The sequence below is a fragment of the Phacochoerus africanus genome, chromosome 2, assembly GCF_016906955.1.
Source record: "Phacochoerus africanus isolate WHEZ1 chromosome 2, ROS_Pafr_v1, whole genome shotgun sequence".
Lineage (NCBI taxonomy): Eukaryota > Metazoa > Chordata > Mammalia > Artiodactyla > Suidae > Phacochoerus > Phacochoerus africanus.
In genome coordinates, this window is record NC_062545.1 from 60,676,136 (window position 1) to 60,698,264 (window position 22,129).

Sequence of the window (22,129 nt, forward strand, 5' to 3'; positions counted from 1 at the left end):
AATATACCTCCTCCTAAATGCATATTACTCTGAGAAATTAGACAAAGATAGTAGGAAACCATAAAAAAGAGAAAATATTTAATATCTTGCAACTTCAGGACACTTTTAAAACTTCCATGGTTGTTATGTTTTGGGTGTCTTGACTCATAAATAAGTGGATTATATAATATGTATAAAACATAATATGTATATGCATATATATGTATATAAACATGTAATATGTGAGTATGCATATATACACATGTATATGCACACACACCCAATGGGTATGTGCTGAAAACATTTTTTCTTGCAGATTATACACTTAAATATATTTGATGACCCATGTTCTGGACATGAGTTTTAAACTGTTTAATAAAAAATGTTAAGGGCTAAATTGAATCTCCCCCCATTGATAAGTTGAATTCTTAACCTCCAGTATCTCAGAATGTGACTGTATTTGATGATATGGTCTTTAAAAGAGGTAATTAAATTAAAATAAGGTCACTGGTATGACTAGTGTCCTTATAAGAAGAGAATATTAAAACACAGAAGCAAGACTTTGTGAAGATCTGGGGAGAAGATGTTTATCTACAAGTCAAGAAGAGAGGCCACCAACTCTAACAACACTTTGATCTCAGACTTCCAGCCTCCAAGACTGGTAAGGGAAAAATTTTCTGCTATTTAAACCCCCTAGTCTGTGGTATTTTCTATGGCACCCCTAGAAAACTAATTCAGAAAATTATACAGATTTCTGTAAAATTCTGCATAAATTTGTCCTTACTTGTCCATAAGAGTCATGATTTCCTTGTTTTATATATTATTATACTTAAGTTATAGATATTTAAATATGATATTTTACTATTTACAAAGCCAAGACATGGAAGCAACCTAAATGCCCATTGCCAGAAAAATGGTTAAAGATGTGGTAAATATATACAATGGAATATTACTCAGCTGTAAAAAAGAACAAAATAATGCCATTTGCAGCAACATGGATGGACCTAGAGATTATCACACTAAGTTAAGTCAGAAAGATAAAGACAAATATCATATGATACCACTTATATGTGTAATCTAATATAAAAATGATACAAGTGAGCTTATTTAGAAAACAGAAACATACAGATTTTGAAATCAAACTTGTGGTTACCAAAGAAGAAACGTAATGGAGGAGGGATAAATTAGGAGTTTGGGATTAACATATACACACTACTGTATATAAAATAGATAACTAACAGGGGCCTACTGGATAGCACAGGGAAATCTATTCAATATTCTGTAATAACCTTTATAGGAAAAAAAATCTGAAAAGGAATGTATGTATAACTGCTTCACTTTGCTATACACCTGATACTAACACAGCATTGTAAATCAACTATACTCCAATTAAAATTTTTTAAATTATTATACTATATGAATGATATATCTATTTCAATGATCTATGCATATATCTAGAAATCCCTAGAAATAAAGAACAGTTCTCATATAGTTTGAGATCACCATATATTTTTAAATGCGTATTAAAATTCTTATAACCCATGAAATTATGAATTTGTCTATCCTTGCTAATTATTTTAAGTGGAAATTTTTAATGTTTAACCAGAATAGCTTAAGGAAAAATATGTAAATATTCAACCCCAAGTTTCAGGTTTGTTTTGTGTATGTTATTGAAATCCATCTGTTTATACAGAAATTGAAACCAGCTCCATTGTGAGTGACATGTTGTTCAGAAGTGCGAAACTTTTTTGGTCTTTCTGGTGATGCATTGAGCTCAGGCTCATGAATGTGTGTTATCAGAAATGCTCAGCAATGGCTCAGCCTCAGCCATGACCCAACATCAGGCATCTTGTAAATGCTATTGAAATACTAGCATTACAAGTGAAACTGATACCCAGAAACAAAGAAAAAGATTGGATTTTGTTCCATTTTCTGTGACAAACCAGTCACAGAATCTGTAAAACAATACAACTCCAGAACTGATGGATTCTAGCCAGAATTTAATAAGAAATATATATACATCTGGTTAGAAATGCTGTAGCTAAATTATTTTCAAATTCCTGGGTAAAAGCGATTTACTGCAGACGTTGAGATGAGCCAAGCTAGCACTAATACTAAAGAAAAATAAACCAGCTAAGGAATGTTCTTCTTTACCCACCAATATCCTTAGGCCCCAGTCCAAGGTATTGGTTGACATTTTGGCTCAGAGATTAGAAGGTTATTTAATGGTGTGAACCAAAGAGTAGATTCCCATTTGAAAGAATAACATTGTTAATAATTTTATTGCATGCCATACATCTCAATCATTACAGTGGACAAAAAGGCACAGATATTTCATTAGATGTTAAGAAGAAATTTATTAAATTAATTGCCATCTAAGTTTTATATTTAGTAAAATGTCTAATAGCTAGTACATCTTTCCAAAGATTAAGATGTACATTTCAGGGAGGAAGTTTAACATCAATACTCACTATTTTCAATTTCTCTGCTCTCATTCTCCCTTGAATCTATGCTAATAAGTATTTCACCCCACTATCTCTGAACCCCACATCTCAAAGATATAACTATGAAACTGTCACAATGTTGTTCATTGTTGCTTATATGTATTTTTTCCAACAACTGTTGTTAATGTAACCCTTGGTCTCACATTATTTGACTCAACAGTGACATTGGGCAGAGTTTTTCCCTATCTCTTAGGACAACACCTTCTTCTTCTTACACTTTGATCTTCTTCAGTGGCTCCTCTTCCTGACTCTGGACTCAGGAGTGTCCCTGGTTTTGTTCTTGGCCCACTTACCTATCTCCACTCATTCCTAATGATCTCATCCAGTTTCATGGCTTAGCTTGCCATCTCTATGCTGACACTGCTGAACTTACATCCCAGGCTCTGTGTGCTCTAAACCCATTGATCAAACTACTTGCCACCTACACTGGGATATCTAATAGCCCCCGAAGTTAACATCTCCCCAAACAAGCCAGTTTCTCCCCAGCCCCAAACAGACTCCTCTTCCAGTATTACTGTTAATAGGACATTCCTCTTTTCCAGTTGCCCAGTCCTTTGAGTCACTCTTTATTTTTCTGCCTCTTGAGCTCATATCCTTCCCCCAATCAGTGTTAAACTCTGTTTTCTCTAACTTAAAAATATATTCGTAATCAAATTCTTCTTACCTACTCCACCATTGTGACCCACTTTAAGATACCATCATCCCTCTGCTGTTTATTTGTTTCATCACGTGGCCAGAGTGCAGCCAGAGTCAAAAGGCAGCTAAGCATCAATCAGGAAAGAGACAAGTGCATGACCTATGGTCACTAAGAACTGAGGCTAGTTGGGTGAGGACTTTGGATTGGCAGACCACCAGAATCACAGAAAGCAGGAAGGGGTCAATCCCTAAAGGAGGAGTAGGAGCAGTAGGAAAACCTAGGCCATTTGTCTCCTGTCACCTATTAAGTTCTCAGTGTAATACCTATATTTATTTAACATTTTACAAAAATCAGTATAAGTGATAATGATCCATATTATAACAAATTCATTAGACTTTCGAGATGTTGGATTCATGGTTCTTACCACAGTAATAAAACTACTTAACTAACTAAATAAATACATAAAAGTGGACCATGCTTCCCAACCTTTTAATATTATGAATAACACTAAGATGAACATTTTTGTAGTCAAGTCTCTGCTTATACCCTCTGCTTATTTACTTAGAATTAATAAGTAGAAATGGGGGGAAAAAAAAAGTGTACCATACTTAGACTGATGAAACTAGTGCATCAGAAGCCAAGGACCATTAATCCAAACTTGTGTACCTAAAGTTTAAGTAATACAATTAAATGAAAAAGTTTAGGTAAATAGGTTTTTCCTTTTGGGAATAGAATGCCAGAAATGTCTATTCAGGTCTTTTGCCCGTTTTTCAATTGGGTTGTTGGTTTCTTTGCTGTTGAGTTATATGAGAGGTTTGTGTATTTTAGAGATTAAGCTCTTGTCGATTGCATCGTTTGAAACTATTTTCTCCCATTCCATAGGTTGGCTTTGTGTTTTTGTTTTTTTTAATGGTTTCCTTTACTGTGCAAAAACTTGTTAGTTTGATTAAGTCCCATTGGTTTTTTTTGTTTGTTTTTTCTTTTATTTCTGTTGCTTTGGGAGACTGACCTGAGAAAACATTTGTAAGGCTGATGTCAGAGAATGTTTTGCCTATGTTCTCTTCCAGGAGGTTGAGGGTGTCTTGTCTTATATTTAGGTCTTTCAGCCATTTCGAGTTTATTTTTGTGCATGGTGTGAGGGTGTGTTCCAGTTTCATTGATTTACATGCGGCTCTCCAGTTTTCCCAGCACCACTTGCTGAAAAGACTGGGAGGATGATGCAATTGACAAATATTCAACATGGCAGGATATTAGCCTCACAAGGGAAATTGGAACATTTAAAAGGACAAAACAATGTGCACAAATGTTGGACCCTTGTCTTCTTTGTCCCAAACCTACACATACTCTGTTACCACACCTTCACCCTTGGCCATCTCTCAATGAAAAGCTGCTCAGAGGAAGGCGCCAATAATGGGCCACAGGTGCTCTTTAGCTCCTTGTCACTTCCCCAGAGTGCTTGGAATCATAAACCTTATTTAAAGTTGTGTTCTGAATGTCTACCCTTTTTAAATTACATGTTAACACTATTCAGAAAATATAGGAGGGGGAATTTTTCAGATATGAATTTTTCCCTAATACGATGAATCAGAAAAACACGTTATGTACACATACACATGCACATGTGATTATATTCATCTTTGATACATATGACTGACTACAATTTATTTTGTCTTTTTAGAGCTGCACCCTCAGTGTATGGAAGTTCCCTGGCTAGAAGTCAAATCAGAGCTGGAGCTGCCAGCCTGCACCACAGCCTCAGCAATACCAGATCTGAGCCACATCTGCCACCTACACCACAGTTCACGACAACGTCGGATCCTTAACCCACTGAGCGAGGCCAGGGATCGAACCCACGTCCTCATGGATACCAGTCAGGTACATAACAGCTGAGCCATGATGGAAACTCCTGTAAAGGGTTTTAAATTAGATTATTCACCCAACCAACTCCATCTCCTATTGAGTACTGTGATAACCTTTATAATTGAGGCCTACTGTGCTTTTCCTAATATTTAAAGACATTGACTTTCTGGGCTCTGGGCAGATACATTTTAAACCTTAATTTTAATTTCTCTCAACAGCTTTTTGAAGCAGGTATTATTATCCCATTTTTTAGATGAGAGGATTTTGAGTTGGAAGAGCTAAATGCATTTCTCAAAGTCACATAGCTAGTTTGTGGCAGAGTTTACATTTGCACTCATCAGCTCCATAAACACTATTTAAATACCTGTAAGAGAAGAACATAATGTCATGGGGGTATTTGCAGGAGGAAGAGAAAAGTCCAGTTAAGAGGTAGGAAGCACTTTTGCAAGACCAGAGTATGTCGGATGCATATGACAACTACACAGGGAACAAGAGCCTTCTAATCTAGGGGGCCTTTGCTGGAAACACGTTTGGCTGCAGTGTGGGCTGTGCCCTAAGGTGATATTTAGCCTTATTTAGGAGGACTTTCATCACAAATAAGTTTATATACCTAATTGGATAAGCATGGTAATTGGCCTCACTTATTAAACATTTGCTCCATGCCAGGCAATTACTGTTTTTACTCCTGTGATGATGATCTAATGGGAGTGTATCCTGACACTGAGCAACATGAATGGAACAGTTATTACCCATGGCTCTTTGCAATTTGTGCCACCCTTCTGAGGTCAGAACCCACTTATCAGTAATGGAGGAACATTTAGAAACCTGCAGGTCCCCCCTCCCAAACACTATCCCAGTGTGTCTGAAATTGCCACCAAACATACACTTCTTACTTTTTTTTTATTATTGATAAGAACATTATAATAAAGAATTATACCAAATTGCCCAGAAGCAGATAATTATGGCAAAGGTCAGATGGAAAACCATGGACATCAAACTGTAAGAATAAAAGTCCAAGCCAGCACAGAAATGTCAAATCAGGTCCAAGAGCAACATGAAGATGAGTTGAGTGAAGAAGGCTTTCTTACTTTCTGACTTCCTGGGAGGGTGGCACCCCTCAGGACCTGGCCATGCCAGCTGGGCCAGCCCAGGATGGGGCACCAGATAAAGTCTCACAGCTGCCTCAGGAAATTAGGAGATAAACTCTTGCCCTGAGGAGGAGGTGTCTTAAATTGCCCCTTTCTTCATGAAGAATAGAAAAGACATGGTCTAAATTCAGACACCAGTCATTTGTGTGGATTGCTTAGAAAAGGCACAGAAGGCAGTGTACTCTTTTCATATTGACCTATAGATGGAAAAACAAATTTGGACCTGCTGTGAGCAAACCAACCAAAGCATCCTGAGCTCTGTAACTGTGGTGAGAGAATAACATTGCCAGTATATAGGTCTGCCCTTGGATTCCTCCTCTGGCTTCTTGCTGACAATTATTTGCTAAGTATTGCAATAAGAGCTGGGTGACAGGAGTGCGGCTGAGATATCAGGCAACTATATAACCTTGTCCCAGCCTCATGACTGCTAAAGAGCTCTTGTTGAACTTGTCTCTTTGAAAGGAAAAAAAAAAAAGCATTTATGGAACTGATATGTATACCCAGAACTCATATCAAAGCTGACACATCAGATACACATTCAAACTACTGTGCTGGGCTGTGATAATAATTATTCTGACTGTTGGTATCATTGTGTTCACACTATTACCCAGAAAGATTGCACCTTGAGATGGTTGTGTTGATTCAGATTTGAATCTATTCATATCTAGAGCAGAGAGAGATACCAAAATAATTTCAAAATCCTTCCTCAGTAGAAGATCTAATATCAGGCACATCTCTAAAGCAAGATTGAACTAAAACATAATTGAGTGACCCAGGAGAAAAGAACTTGAGTTAGATTTGAGGTTGTTTTTTCACTAGTAAGCTTTTGAGGAAGTTAACTTCTCTGTTTTCATATCTGTTAAAATGTCAATAATAAGAACAAGAGACAAAAAACAGTAGGTTAAGTGCAATGTAGGTTTCCTTTTCCTAAAAAAAGTCAGAAAATACTGAAGCCTATCTAAGAATGTCCAGTCTAAGGATATGTCTGTTCTATTATTTGCACATAGAAATGTGAAAAAAATCAGTATTACAATATTGTTGAAGGGAATTTGGGGGGAACATTTCAAAATCTTCAGGAGTTCCTGTTGTGGCTCAGCTGGTTACAAATCTGACTAGTATCCATGAGAATGTGGGTTTGATCCCTGGCCTGGCTCAGGGGAAAGATCTGGCATTGCCTCAAGATGCAGCTCAGATCTGGCATTACCATTGCTGTGGCTGTGGCATAGGCCAGCAGCTGTGGCTCTGATTGGACCCATAGCCCAGAAACTTCCATATGCCGCAGGTGTGGCCCTTAAAGAGAAAAACAAACAAACAAACAAAAAACTTCACATAGAAAAATCAGAATGTTAGACACAATAGGGACCTTAGAAATCATCCAATTCAATAGTTCCCAAAGTGTGGTCCCTGGACCAGCAGCATCAGCATCACTGGGAACTTGGCAAATGCCCCCACCTGGCCTCAAACCCAGAGAATCGGAAACATGCAGTAGAGTTAAGCAGCATGTGACTGACAAGCCTGCCTGGTGACTAGAAGGCCCGCTGTAGTCTGAGAGCCACTGATCTCATTCAGATTCTTCACTTGGCAGATGAGGAAACTCAGAAAGTTGAGTCCTTATTTGGGCTGAGGTAAGATTAGAAAGTTTATTTTGCTGGCGCTATTGACCCCTTTCATTCTTTCATTTCTAAACATTTACTTAAAATCTGAACCCCAGTTATGAACTAAGTAATCATTCTCTTTAAAGAATAGCAGTGAAAACTCAGAGGTGTGGCAAGTCTGCAGGGAGGAAGCAGAGAGGCAGAATCACAATTTCAGGGTCATACTTTTTTTTTTTTTTTTTAGGATTTCAGTCTTGAATTATTAACAGAGCAGCTTACAGACACAGCATTGTGTTACAACTTAAGAGCACTAATAAAATTAACTTTAGCTGTTTGTAATTCATGATTATAAAATTACTGTAGTATTTTCTATTTGCCAAAGTTTTAAGTTGCTTGTAATTTTTTTCATATTTTAGGCCATTTATGCTTTTTTTCCACATGTAAAGCGTCATGGCTTCTGGCTCTGGAAAGACTGTCTAGAAGGTTTTTACAACATATACTGAGGTAAGAGTGTCATTTTTGGGGAGTTCCCGTCGTGGCGCAGTGGTTAACGAATCCGACTAGGAACCATGAGGTTGCGGGTTCAGTCCCTGCCCTTGCTCAGTGGGTTAACGATCCGGCGTTCCCATGAGCTGTGGTGTAGGTTGCAGACGCGGCTCGGATCCTGCGTTGCTGTGGCTCTGGCGTAGGCCGGTGGCTGCAACTCCGATTCAACCCCTAGCCTGGGAACCTCCATATGCCATGAGAGAGGCCCAAGAAAAATGGCAAAAAGACAAAAACAAAAAAAAGAGAGTGTCATTTTTATTCACTTTTCAAAAATGTTTTCATATTGGTTATTGAATTTTATTGAAGTTTTATTTAAGTATTTTAAAGCTGTAATTCTAACTTGAGAACTGCAAGGTACTAACCTTTATTAACAATTAGAAGTTACTGAAAAATAAATCCATCATCAAACAAGTCTTAAACATACATCATTTTGAATAAAATAATTTCTTACCATTTTTTCAACCATATAGCGTATAAGATATTCACATTCTTTGGTTCTGGAAAGCTTTTATGACAAGCTTTTATTCTAAGGGATATATACCAGTGTTTCTGTATTTTTGAGGCAAGTGGTCATTTAGAACCAGGAATGCAGAAAAAAGCAAATAATTTTAGTTAATATGGTATGTAAGAAAGTGCCTGGTGTTTCAGGGCCAAACATAGCTATCAAGGCTGTGAGACATTGGATAGGTTGCTGAAGTGTTCTAGAATTTCACTTTCCCATTTGTGGATGGAGGACAATGATAATTTCTGCCTGTAGAATTATGATGAATAAAAGGGGACCACATATTTAATTAAATCTAGCATTAACATTTGTACTGAAGGCTATAATGTACCGACATCAGCAGTAACTGCCCATCAAATTTTAGCCACTAGATTTATATGTTTTCTTATTCTCTCATCAAGAGACTACATAATCCTATATGTATGTTCCTAACATATTTGAATGTGTGTACATGTGTGTGTTTATATTTTCAGCACCCTCCACTATCCTAGCATCTTGTCTGAATCAGGGCAGTCTTTATCCTTGTAATTCTATTTATGTTTATAAATACTTCCAATTTGGTATTTCAAACTGTACTCAAAATGTAATGTATTCATTTTAAAATGGTAACTCTTCTTCTTGGAATTTATAGACAATTAGAATTTACCAGACAATCCGTCTGAAAAGTATGCCAATTTCTCTCTGCAATTATGGAATGACAGTAATTCGCAAGAGGAACTGTTGAGATTTAAGCATTGCCTTAGCACATCAGAACACATATCACCTTGTGAATGCAGCTACTAGAAAAAACTAAGAGTTGTTTGGGGTATTTGTGGAAGTCCTTGAAAGGAAAGCATTATAGGTTAAGCTGTTTGAGTTTCATGTGTGAAAAAGCCTGGCCTCTGGTACTAGTGTGATTGTGAGATGATGAGATAAAGGAGGGATGTGAAGTTTATATTCCAGATGGGCAATGAATATTCTCTTCCTATGTATACTTATATAAATAACACCAAGTTTTTGGTTAAAAATAAGATACAATCAAATGTGCATTCATGTTTCTAAATATCTGGATAGTGTATCACATTGGCCAATAACTAGTGATTGGATTTTAAACTTTTCTTCAGGATGTTTAGATGTCACTCACTTGGCTAAGCTCTGGTGTTAATTTCATTACATAATAATGAGCATGGATTCTGGAGATAATAAACCGAGGTTTGAATCCTGGCTCTCACATTTTATGCTCTGTGTAACGGGGAAATCATTTAACCTCTGCAATCCTATTTCCATATCTAGGAAATAAGGATAATAAAATCCTCACCTTACTGAGTGTTAGGAGACTAAATTCAAATAATTCCATGTTTAGCATATTTCTGACAAAATGTTACTTGCTATTATTATCATTATTAACAGAACACTAACTATTATTTTTATGACTGAATACATAAATTCATTTGGAAACAATGTTTGGGTAATACTAGTTAAGGAAAGAAGGATAACAAATAAGGTGTAGAACTCCTAATATAGTCAATAAATTCACACTATTGATTATGTATAGCTAAAGAAGACTTCTAATATTGAAAATACCAGAAATCACAAACCAATTTTAGTACTATGAAATCCTCTGGAAATATCTCTTGCCCATGAAAATAGCCCTGAAATATTGATTTACCTCACAGGTGTCCAATAAAAATCAAACTTCATAAGCATTTTCTAAATTTTTCTCATAAAGATGTTGCAAAGCACCATTATTACATGTTTGAAAATTACCACTTATTTTAAAGTCTTGCTGAAAAGACACAGCCAAAAATATTTTCCACGAAGAGGCAAAACCATGATGATTATTATAGAGTTAAATTGGTACACTCGGACTGAATCACTGAGAACTATGAAATAATAGCATTTGAAAAATAAAAAAACAAAGTTTATAGCCTTTGGTATTCTATACAGTATAAGTGACCCAAAGGGAAATATAGTGCTATTTCATGAATCTTTTATGAACCCGAAGGATGTATTCAAATTACCCCCAAACAATTCTATGGCAATGATAAATATATCTCTGTTGATCCAGAGGGATGATCTCAACTTCCCATTTCTTGGCTAAGGAGGATTAACATAATTAAGATGAATATCCTTCCCTATACATTTCCCCATTGTAGACACATCTAAAGCTTTATGAAAAATCATGAGACAGAGACAACTATTTCATTTTTCCCAAGGTTATAAGGGGTGGGGGGTGGAAAGGAGACTTGCAAGCCATCAACATTTATAAAATTTCTTTTAAGTGAAGAAAGAGCTGGAAGAGTGTTATTTGGGCCCATCCCAAAGCTTGTAAATCCAGGAACCAAGTCAGTGGTTCCCAAAAGTTGCTGCACCATAAAATCACCTGGATTTTAGATTATAAAAATCTTGATGGGAAGATGGTACCCCAGACCAATTATATCAAAATGCTGCAGGTGGAAACAAGGCATCTGTAATTCTAAAAGTCCATCAATGGATTCTTCTGTGTGTCCAAATATAAACCAATCATTGCTTTAAGTGCGAGCTTGGAGACCTCTGTCCTAGACTCTGCTCTCTTTTCTTACATAGAACATCAGTTTGCTAACTAAAGATTTTTACACTAAAGCAAATATTTAGGCAAAACCACTTGGGGTTGGCTCATTTCCATGGATTTTGGCTTTTCTATGAAATAATACTCAAGTAAAGGGGAAAATTAAAAAAAAAGAAAAAGATACCTGTGTCTGGCAAGATTTCAAATTTGTGAGCAACATGAGCAGGGCTGCTACAGAGGGGATGGGTTGCTAGCAGTTATGGGACCAGCAAGAGAATTAGAACAAGTGAGTTTAAATTGTGCCAGGGAAGAATAAGTCTTCATTGATAAACATGTAAAATATTTCTAACTTATAGCTTTATATTAAGCAATGGGAATTCTGTCTCCTAACGTAAACAAAAAGCTATTCTCCTACTTAGATTTCTTTGAAGTAAATTTTTTTCTTGTTTTACATCCCAGGATCCCTCAAGGTTTTTGACAAATGGTTCCCAATCTGAGGGTGGTGTGAGAAAGTGCTAGTTATCAGAGACACTGTGACCAATCATGTTTCTATTTACTTCTAAAGACTGATAAGCAGTTTGTAAATGCTTCTTGAGAACACCATGAAAATTATGTGAGATAAAGAAGAAATTGCACTTCTCTCAAGATAATCTTAGGTTATTTAATACTAGGTAGTTTATTTGATTTATGTGATGATTTTTGTTTATTAAAAACACAAAATTTTTATTTCTTTTTCATCAAGATACCTACAGCTAAATTAGCATGGATTTTTCCCTGAGAAATCTTTAAGACACTGAAATTAAAAAAAAAACAAAAATAATTCAGGCAAACCTCAATGACTATCCTTCAAATGAAAGAAAGAAATTAGATAACACACAATAGTGGAAGTTTGGTAGATATGTGGAAATGCTTCCAAATAAATAGCAACTCACTTTTGGAATTCTACAGTACACAAATCATGACAGTACTTTGTTTCATATTACTTAGTAAAAACTAAGAAGTCCACCTACTGGAAGCTGAAATACAACTTTTACGCTTTTACCAATATTTCAAATGTGGATTTTTTGCCCAACACAACAGAGGCCTGGCTGGAATTGTAACTTTAATGACTGCTTGCTATTAAACTAGAAGTATACGTGCACCCGTTTTAAAACATTCATAAAAGGATGGGGTGTAGATACTTTCTCGACTTGCATTTTATTGCTTAGCTGAAGTTCTTTGCATAGTTATTCAAATAGATTGCCTTTTATATGCTGAACTGTGCATGAAGGCAAGATATTATTTTTCCCACTGGTGACACAATATAGAATGCATATCAAGATAAAGTAGAAGAAGATTGTGTTTTTCTATAATTTTCATGATTCTGCCTACAGCTATTTAGAAAATAGGAAAGAAATGGGTTTTGTAAACCTATGCAGTTTTAGAAAAGTAGGCTGCTGGTATACTTTCTTAAAAAAAATTAACTTTCAGTAGGCTGTGGTAGTGAAAGAAAAGGAGAGTTGGGCACAAAAGGAAATAAAGTTATACAAATATAAATTAGGTATTTCTACTTCTTTGGCTTCCATTTCTTCACTATTAAATCCCATCGAGTTTTGAGAGACAATTAAACTGTCATCTTATCTGCACTACCTGTGGTATCAGATTATGTCATGATTATAAGCACCAGGCTAACATGTACCCACAAACACTTCACTCAGTGAGGGCATTTAGTGTGTGTGTGTGTGTGTGTGTGTGTGTGTGTGTATACCTCTGCTTCAACAACCTATTGGCTTTTGAATCTCTTTTACCTTGACATTTTTTCTCTTTTTCTACTAAGACTCCATATATTTATGGTGTCAGCTGGGTTTTAAAATAGCCTAAGTGCTAATTTTGAATAATTCACATGTTTTTGCTACATCTTTAAAATTTGGTGTCCTGATTATACTGTAGGTTGTGGTTTGGGGGAATAATATTGTAGACTGGATGTTTTGTTTCTACTCCTCCCTGGAAAGACTTTTGCTAACCACAACAAAAATTAGACATGGTAATAATAAAAGACATTGAGCTGACTGTGTCACACCTTGGGTGTTCCTTACTAGGAAGGCTACTTTGTGTGGAAACAGGTTGAAAAAAATTTGATCCCTGTTTCCTTGGGAAAAATATACTAACCAGTGTTTCTATGTATACTGTGAAGATATAGTCACTACTATACCTGCCTGAGCTGCCAGCAGGTCTGTCCCTAGGGACAGACCCTGGAAGACTAAGGAAAAGGCATGCTCTCTACCTCAGTGTGTCCTGGTGGGCCCTTGGTACCGTCAGGGGAGGGAGGTAAACATTGTGTTATATGAGCAGGCATGTGCTATGTTGTTTATTTTTTTTTTTTCTCTCTCTTTCTTTTCTCTCAATGCAGCACTTTAAAGCAAGTATTTTATTTTAGTTTTATCAATGTAAAGTTGATTTACAATATTATATTAGTTTCAAGTGTACAGCATAGTGACTCAATATTTTTATAGATTATACACCGCTCCATTTAAAGTTATTATAAAGTAATGGCTTTATTTCCCCGTGCTATACAATATATCCTTGTTGCTTACTTATTTTATATATAGTAGTTTGTGTCTCTTCATCCCAGACCCCTATCTTGCCCTTCCCACCTTCCCTCTTCCCTTTGGTAACCACTAGATCTAGAGAGTATTAACTTAGTGAAATACTGTACATCACTTGTAGGTGGAATCTGAAAAACACAAGATACAAATGTACGTAACAAAACAGAAACAATTTCATAGATATGAAGCAAGTATTTCAGCCTTACATGAGTGGTAGTGAAACAGCTTCAGAAACACTGAGGGGTTTCTTCAAAGTCACAACTAGTGAGTGGCCAAGTCAGCACAGCAAGCAAAGTGTGTCTTGCTCTTATGTCTGTCTGTGCAGTTGTCTTATCTGCATCTGATTAGGAAGGGATTTAAGAAAACCGCAGCTCGCATTTGTGCCCTACAGCAGTGCCTGAGCAGGTTTTCTTCCATTCTTTCTAGAGTCCTTGCTTTGCTCTGGAAATCTGCATATTCAGGTATAGATCTTCCTTTCAAAATTTCTCTAAAGCTATTTTCTGAGTTCTCTACATTTTTTATCACTTACTTTCTTCTATAATCATAAGGCTCTAGGGCCTAGAAAAATGCTTGACATTTAAGCTTTTAGCAGATCTTTTTGGAAGTTTAAAATGAGGCCTATTGGGGAGTTTTTTTGTGGCTCAGCAGGGTATGAACCTGACTAGTATCCATGAGGATGCAGGTTTGATCCCTGGCCTCTTTCAGTGGGTTAAGGATCTGGCATTGCTGTGGCAGTGATGTAGGCCGTCAGCTGTACCTTCTATTGGATCCCTAGCCTGGGAACTTCCATATTCCCAAGGTGTGTCCCTAAAAAACAACACAAAAAACAGAAGTAAAATGAGGCATACTGTCCTCCAGTGGGTTCTTGCCACTTAACTTCCAAACACGAGGGGTCTTTGGTCACAGAGCTTAATGATTGAAATAATAATAGCCAGACACTCTTCTAAGATCTTTATAGAAGTTAATGTACTGAATTCTAAGAGCTTATAAAACAGGTACTAGTTATCATTTCCACTTAACAACAGAGAAAAATGAGGCAAGATATAACTATGTAATTAGCCCAAGGTCACATCACTAGTGATTGGTAGAACTGGGATTTGAAGGAAGAAACAAACAAAGGAGTTTCCCACCTTCAGACACAAACATTACTCACTTTTTCCTTCGGCTGAGTTCAAGTATTTGTAAATGCCTACCTTGCTCAACTTGGTGTACTTTTTCTGAGGACACACTTAATTGTCATATCTTGAAATCCTATGAGGGTAACAATTTTACACATCTACTCCTGAAATGAAAACAGAGACTACTCTCACCTTTTGCCATCAGATGCTGAAAAGTTAAATTGAAAAAAGGTGCTGTGACCTTGATAACAAATGATGTGAGTTTGGGGAGCCAAAGTTGAAGGTGATTTGGGAAACAGTAAAATGCAAATCAAGACACAATGTGCCATATATTATCAAAAATTATGTGAATCTACACATAATAATAGTTATAATTTTATAGTTAAAGAGAAACTACCAAGTAAGTCAGAGTTTATTTCAGTAACTCTTTGAAATGTATTTCTTTAGTCTCAGTAGCATTTATGTATTAATTTATTCAGTCATAAAAGTTTTGAAGTGGTTAGCTTTAAAGCATTGCTATTTCTACATATGCATACATATTTCTACCTGTCTGAAATATGTTACAATCAAAAACAGTGACACAGTTTATTTTATTTTTAAAGAATGAGCCATTTGAAAATCCAAAGAGTGAAAAAAAAGTTCTCAAAAATGCCAGTCATCTTCTTAGCTGATTTTCAAATCATCTGAAACCTGGTGAGAAGGGTCAGAAAAGGCCTGCCATGCTTGAGTCCTATGTGAATATTTACATCCAAGGTATAAATCTCTAAAATTACACAGACCCTAAAAGCAATGTTGACCCAACCTTAGTCATGTGGTTTCAACTCTAGATGTATTGCTCTCATCCTAAGGCTGACATTTCAAGGTGAGCAAACCCTCTGTAATAACATTACCTAACACTCTCTACACAGTGCTAAACCAATGAGTGTAATTAGACATGCGTACAAACAAGATTAAAATAAAGAAATCAAAATTTACTATGCCCTGGAGCACTACAGAACAAGCAAACATCACTTATTCATGCAGAAGTTGCAGTTGTTTAATTCAAGCACCTTACTCATGTGCTGAGAAACACTCTCCTCTTGTAACCCAGTGGCCAACACAGAATTCACGTAGGCCAAGAAACTACAAGTAGGCTCTAAGAGCAGATAAATGGTATGTGGTTTGGAGAGTAGGGGACGTGATTTAGAGTTTATGGGATTAAGAGACCTTGCAGGTTACATGCTGCAAGATTGAAGGAAGTTTTAGAAGCTACAAAGAAAAACCTTGAATTTGAGACTGTGCTTGACAGGAGACAACTGAAGTGAAAGAAAGCAAAGCAGGGAAATTCTTGGACTATGTGACATCCAAATCATGAAGCTTAAAAAGCCACAAGGAAGTTAGCAAATACAACCCAGATCAGGGGCAAATATACCACCATCACTGAAAATATAAAAGCATCACATCTTTTCCCAACTTCGTATATTTGAGTTTTACCAGGCTTAACTGAAACTATGAAAAACAATTGGCAAGAAGATAACCCCTGCAAATTCATTTCAAAGAAAAATTGTCATCAAGATGTTATTTTGAATTTGTTCTATGTTATTTAAAGTTAATTTGTCTGTTGAACGTCATGTACTCATCATAAAATTACTGTTAAAAAATAGCAAAGCAGATATCCCCAATCCGATGGATCAGAAAACAGAGTTTCATAGAGTTAAATTGTTCTCTCTATGTCAAGGAATTAGTAAGTGGTAGAAGCAGGACAAATACCCCTCTGAGAGCTTCTAACTTTTCCCTGTACCTTAGTTATTCATATTCCCTCTATGTGTGAAGATTTTCCTTTAATAGTAAATGTATATGGAGATACCTATAAAACTTAGTAGTCAAAATTGAGAGGCTATCTTGTAAGTGAAATATTGTATTTAAGTTATATGTGAAATGTATTTATCTAGCTTCAGTAGCAATGACATAAGTTATTTCATTCAGTCAAAATTCTAGATTATGTATCTACCTTGTGCAGTGCTTGGGTGAAATATATGGAAAGGAAAATCCCTTGTAACAACTCTGTGGCCACAGCTCATGCATAGAGAATGTTTGTACTATTATAATAGAAAATTAAATCTTTACTTATAAAAGGCAAGAAAGTAAAACATGTGATGATATATTTACTCCCGAAAAAATGGTAAAAAGCCTATCTCCAGGAGCAGATTTTGGTTCTTGTCCTTCACACATTCAATGTGTGAAGAGAGTAGATGCAAAACCTCTTTAACCCTCTTCCCAGACCCCATTACCCAGCAATGGAGCAAGGGCTGCTGCTGCTTTGGGAGCAGAGAACAGAGATGGAGTGAGAATTGCAGAAGCCTATGTTTGGCCTATTTAACTCAGCATACCCACATAAACAAATGATGAAGCACGAAGTTATGCATTTTAAGCATGTTAAAGTCAAGACTGCAGGCTAACTACTGAGTGTGCTATCACCCAGTACTAAGGTCATATAGACCTCTTGCTAACTTACATAAAGTTTTTAGCTTGATTATTTGGAAAAAAAAATGGGCAGAAGAAATATATAGATGTATGGCAGTGGCCATATTTTAACTAGTCAGAGTGGTATTTTGGAATGATGAAGTTGAAATTCCATGCCTATTTTTCAATCCGAAAAGTTTGTGAGCAGTTAATTGAATATAATATGAAGCTTTTATCCAACTGGAAATTAAGATGTGATATTCAGTTGCTGATGTCATTTGAAGTATATGCTTGGAGGTGTGTAGATCACTGTGCTCCTGTGGTCTCTAGGCTTCAAATGGGGTTCTTGCAGGTCCATGAAGATGAGGGCCATATGAGGGAGGAATGGCATAGTGCAGCATCTGGGAAACATTCATGATGCTGAAATGAGACACACTTCAGTAGGAGGGGAATGATTAAGAGGCTCAGTTTTAAGAAGAGTCTTCATACATTAGGTTATGACCCACTGCTAGCCTCAGTCTCTGGCATGAGGGCCACCTCACTCTTGATCACTCAACACACATGTCTTAGGAATCTGCAAGGTTCTGTGCCAGCTTTGGTAGAAATATGAGTTGGACAAAAATTCAGCTTCCTATCTGTGAGGCAACATAGACACAATATGAAATATAACAACTGGGTAATGGCATATTAGAGAAGGTTTTCTGACTCTCTGATCAGGTGGTAGAATAAAGTCTTGCAGCCTTCTCTCCACCACTCCTACTTACAAGGAGCAAGGAAAGCTAAAATTTGAAACATATTTAAATGAGAGAACATGTAAAGTAACATATAATCACATAGATGTAATATTCTACTGTAACTCAGAATGCAATGTTTATTAACAAAATGATCTGTTGTACAGTTTCTAGAGGTGTGTCCAAGTCATTGAAGGCGATGCATGGAAAGTGGAAAAAATGACATTGTAATATCAATTATAAATTGAGGACGATTATGTATTTTTCCACAAATTTAAATTTTTGTCCAGTATTTGCTTTAAAGATAATTATATATTCTTGCTCCGTGGTATAGGAATAGAAGCTATCACCAGCTTTTAAATCTGTGTTGTGGGAGTTCCTGTTGTGGCTCAGTGGTAATGAATCCAACTAGTATCCACGAAGATGTGGGTTTGATCCCTGGCCTCACTCAGTGGGTTAAGGATCCAGTGTTGCCATGGCTGTGGTGTAGGCCAGCAGCTGCAGCTCTGATTCAACCCCTAGCTTGGGAACTTCCATATGCTGCAGGTACGGCCTTAAAAAGGGAAAAAAGTCTGTGTTGGTCTCAGAAGATACTAGGGGGAATAAAATGCATTCACTTACTTCCCTTGGAAATCTCCTAATGACAAGGGAGCGTGAAAGAGCTGTGAATGCTAAAGTCACAAGAGGTTCAGTCCAGCAGGCGGGGATAGTGGTGAAGATCAGGCAGGCAGGATCCCAACTGTGAATGTGAGGTTACATAGCTGAGTACAGTTCTCTGATCAGTGAGGGGCCATTAAATTCTTTTAAACTGAAGGAAGACACGATCAAATACGTGTGAAAGAAATGACGCTGAAGGTCGTAATTAAAAAGGATTAGAGAAAGAAAAACACATTGGAGGGTGTAACATTAGTCTAAGTGAGAGATGATGAAAACATAATTTAGGGCAGTGGCTGTGAAAATGGTGCTAGATTCCAGAGATAACAGAAAGCTAAGATCAGTTGGATGTAGTGAACAACTGTTTATGGCCGGATGAGTGAAGTTTGACTTCTTGGGTACTGATCTGAGAGATAGGGTCAATAATGATTTAAAAAAAAAAAAAAAACCTGAGAAAGGATAAGGATGAAATTTGGGAGGAAAACATAATTTATATTCTAAAATTCATTTGTGAGTTATTTCAGAATTCGTGAATGCATTTTTATAAGTGTTTAAGTAGATAGGTAGACAGAAGGAAATGTAGACAAAAATATCTCCCAGGGAAATAAGAGGTAACTTGTACTGAGCACTTAATATTTGTTCCAAGTATTTTTCAGGCACCAATAAACAAATTTGACAACTCTTGAAGTGGGTCCTCTTCAGTCCCATTTTACAAGTAAAATAGGAGAAAAAAGACAGAGAAATTCAATCATTTCCTCTGCAATACAAATGTCCTGATAGGAATTAGTCCCACGTGGTCTGTATTCAAACCCTCTGCTCTCAGCTATCACACTCTGCTGTCATTTCCTGATGCAAACGGGAAGTAGACCTACAGGCTGGCCCAAAAATTCTGCTTTATTTTTACTTAACTATATAGTTAGGATGCAATCTTGAATTTGAGAGATAAGGTGAGGGACTTTTTCATGAGAGAAGAAGAAAATATTCTTTTCCCTTGTATAGGCCTAATTTTAAAATATTCAGAATCACAGCTCACATCTTTCTGCCCATCGCTATTCCCTAAAAAATATTCTCACTGGGTCTTTGCCTCGTCAGACCAGATACTGATAAATAGCTCTTCATTGTTTCTCTCTTCAAGTCCAGTTTCTTCTCCTTGATTTCATGTTCTTTTTTAATCTTAGTCATTTACAACCAGTGAAACTGCCTACTTTTTTTTCAACCTCAGGAAGATCCTGCTATTTGTGCTTATTTACTAATCATTCTCCTCCCACCTCCATTTCTTACCCAGGTCCCTCTCTCTGCGCTCCTTGGCTCAGTCTCCTGGGCTTTCCTGCTGCCCCAGCCTATCACAGAGGCATCCATCCATGCTCTGAAATTAGTTTTCTCCCTCAACACCGGTTTTACTACCACCTTCACTGCACCCCATTTATCCTTCAGAGCACCTGATCCACGCTACCTTTTAAGAAAAAAAAAAGATTTGAATTAATTTGCACTTCAAGGATTCTAAAATATTTATAGAGTGTCTACTGAGTGCCAGAAACTGTTAAATCCCAAAGGATATAAAACAAAGATTTCCATTTGGCTTCTGCCCTCCAAGAGCACTTGATCTAGTGGGAGAGACGCACACACACACAAATAACCTGACAGAGCACAGGAGGATAATCAGAGCGCCAGCAGCATAAGCAAAACACAGAGAGGATCCTGGCTCTTGGGTGTCAGTGAAGGCTTGGAGCAAACAACTTTTGAGTTGTGTCTTAAGGAGAGAGATTTCCCCCCATGTAGAAAAGCGAGAGAAATTGTGAGAACAGAGAGCAAAGCTGTGGAAGCGAAGAAGTCTAATCTATTACTCTGATCTGGAAACAGAGAGTGATTACTTCACTCTTCAAGCACTATGGCCAGACCTTGATTCTGTAAACTCCATTCCCACCACACCAGTTTTTTTCTGGTCATAATTGCCAAGAGCTCTGTGTTGCCTCTTCTGTTAAACTCAGCTTTTCCTAGATTTCTCTCAGATTCTCCAGATTTCCTGCAATTCATCCCTGCCTTTTACATACACTTTCATATACAATATTACTTGCTCCTTTGCAAATCTGAAGGATGGTGTTACTTGGTGTTTGCTGCTTTTGTTTTTGAAGCAGATCAAAAGAGGTTTAATTGCTCCTTGTCTGCAGGCTGACACGTACTCCTTTACCAGGAAGGAGACCTTTGAAATAGCAGCAGGAGCCCATGCATTAACTCCAATTTCTCAGGTAAAGCAAAGCAGGTTTGTTTGTAGAGTCAGATTCCTGTGGTTTATGTTAAGTTGGGTTCCAGTGAATATAGTTGGAGCTCAGCTTGCAAGGGGTGACGATCTAAGTGGAAACTGGGAGTTACAATAATGGAGGACCATCAGATGCCTGAAAACCCTCCTGCAAATGTCAGACCTGAAGAAAGGTGTAGGTCCCTTTCATCTGGAAATAGTACATTTTAGCCACATATTCTGGCTGGTTTTCAGTCTTATAAGTGCTTACCTCTAGCTAATTAACAGAGAGAAAGCAGGTAAAATTTAGAACTTTCTCTTGAAATTTGCTGTAGGGTCTAACCGTCAGTATAATAAATGTCTGCAAATTCAGGTCACCTTTAAAAAGCATTTGTGAGTTGTTTGCCTCCTTTTTGTGATTATAAAATATTTTTTAAAACCCATGATTTATATGAACACTAGTTCTACATATGTAGCTTAATTTTGTCTGTTTGCTTTTCTTGAGTTTGTTGTTCAGCCATTCGCTGATGGAGTATTTTTGTCATTCAGGGAGGTTTAAAATAACACCTCACCTGTTACTGTCCCCAAATCATCAAACGCCTGCAATTTGAGAACCTTACACACCTAAGGAATTTCTAGTGCTATTAGAGACCTGTGGAACACTATACTAGACTCCTTAGTGCTACTTACCAAACTTTGTGAAATAGGTCCAATTAAATTAGATCAATTAATTACATTTATTTTAACTTCAAGGTCAATCAGAAGGGGTCTTTTACTGTTTAATTATAGGTTTAATTACGTTCAATCACTGAACTTGAAAAAAATACCCTCCTACAGCACTGAAGTCTAACAAGGCTCACAGAAGCATCCCTTTGAGATGTTTTATACTCTCATATTCTTCAAGCTCTGCTAAGATACATTAGACAGGACAGTAGGGCAGTTAGGTGGGTGCTACTGAAGAGCCACTGCCACAAAGGCATGCTGTTCCTTTCAGAGCCCCTTAAAATTTGGCCAGTCACTATTCACTGTCTTATTATTTGTTGATGTCAGTAGTTACAATCTTTT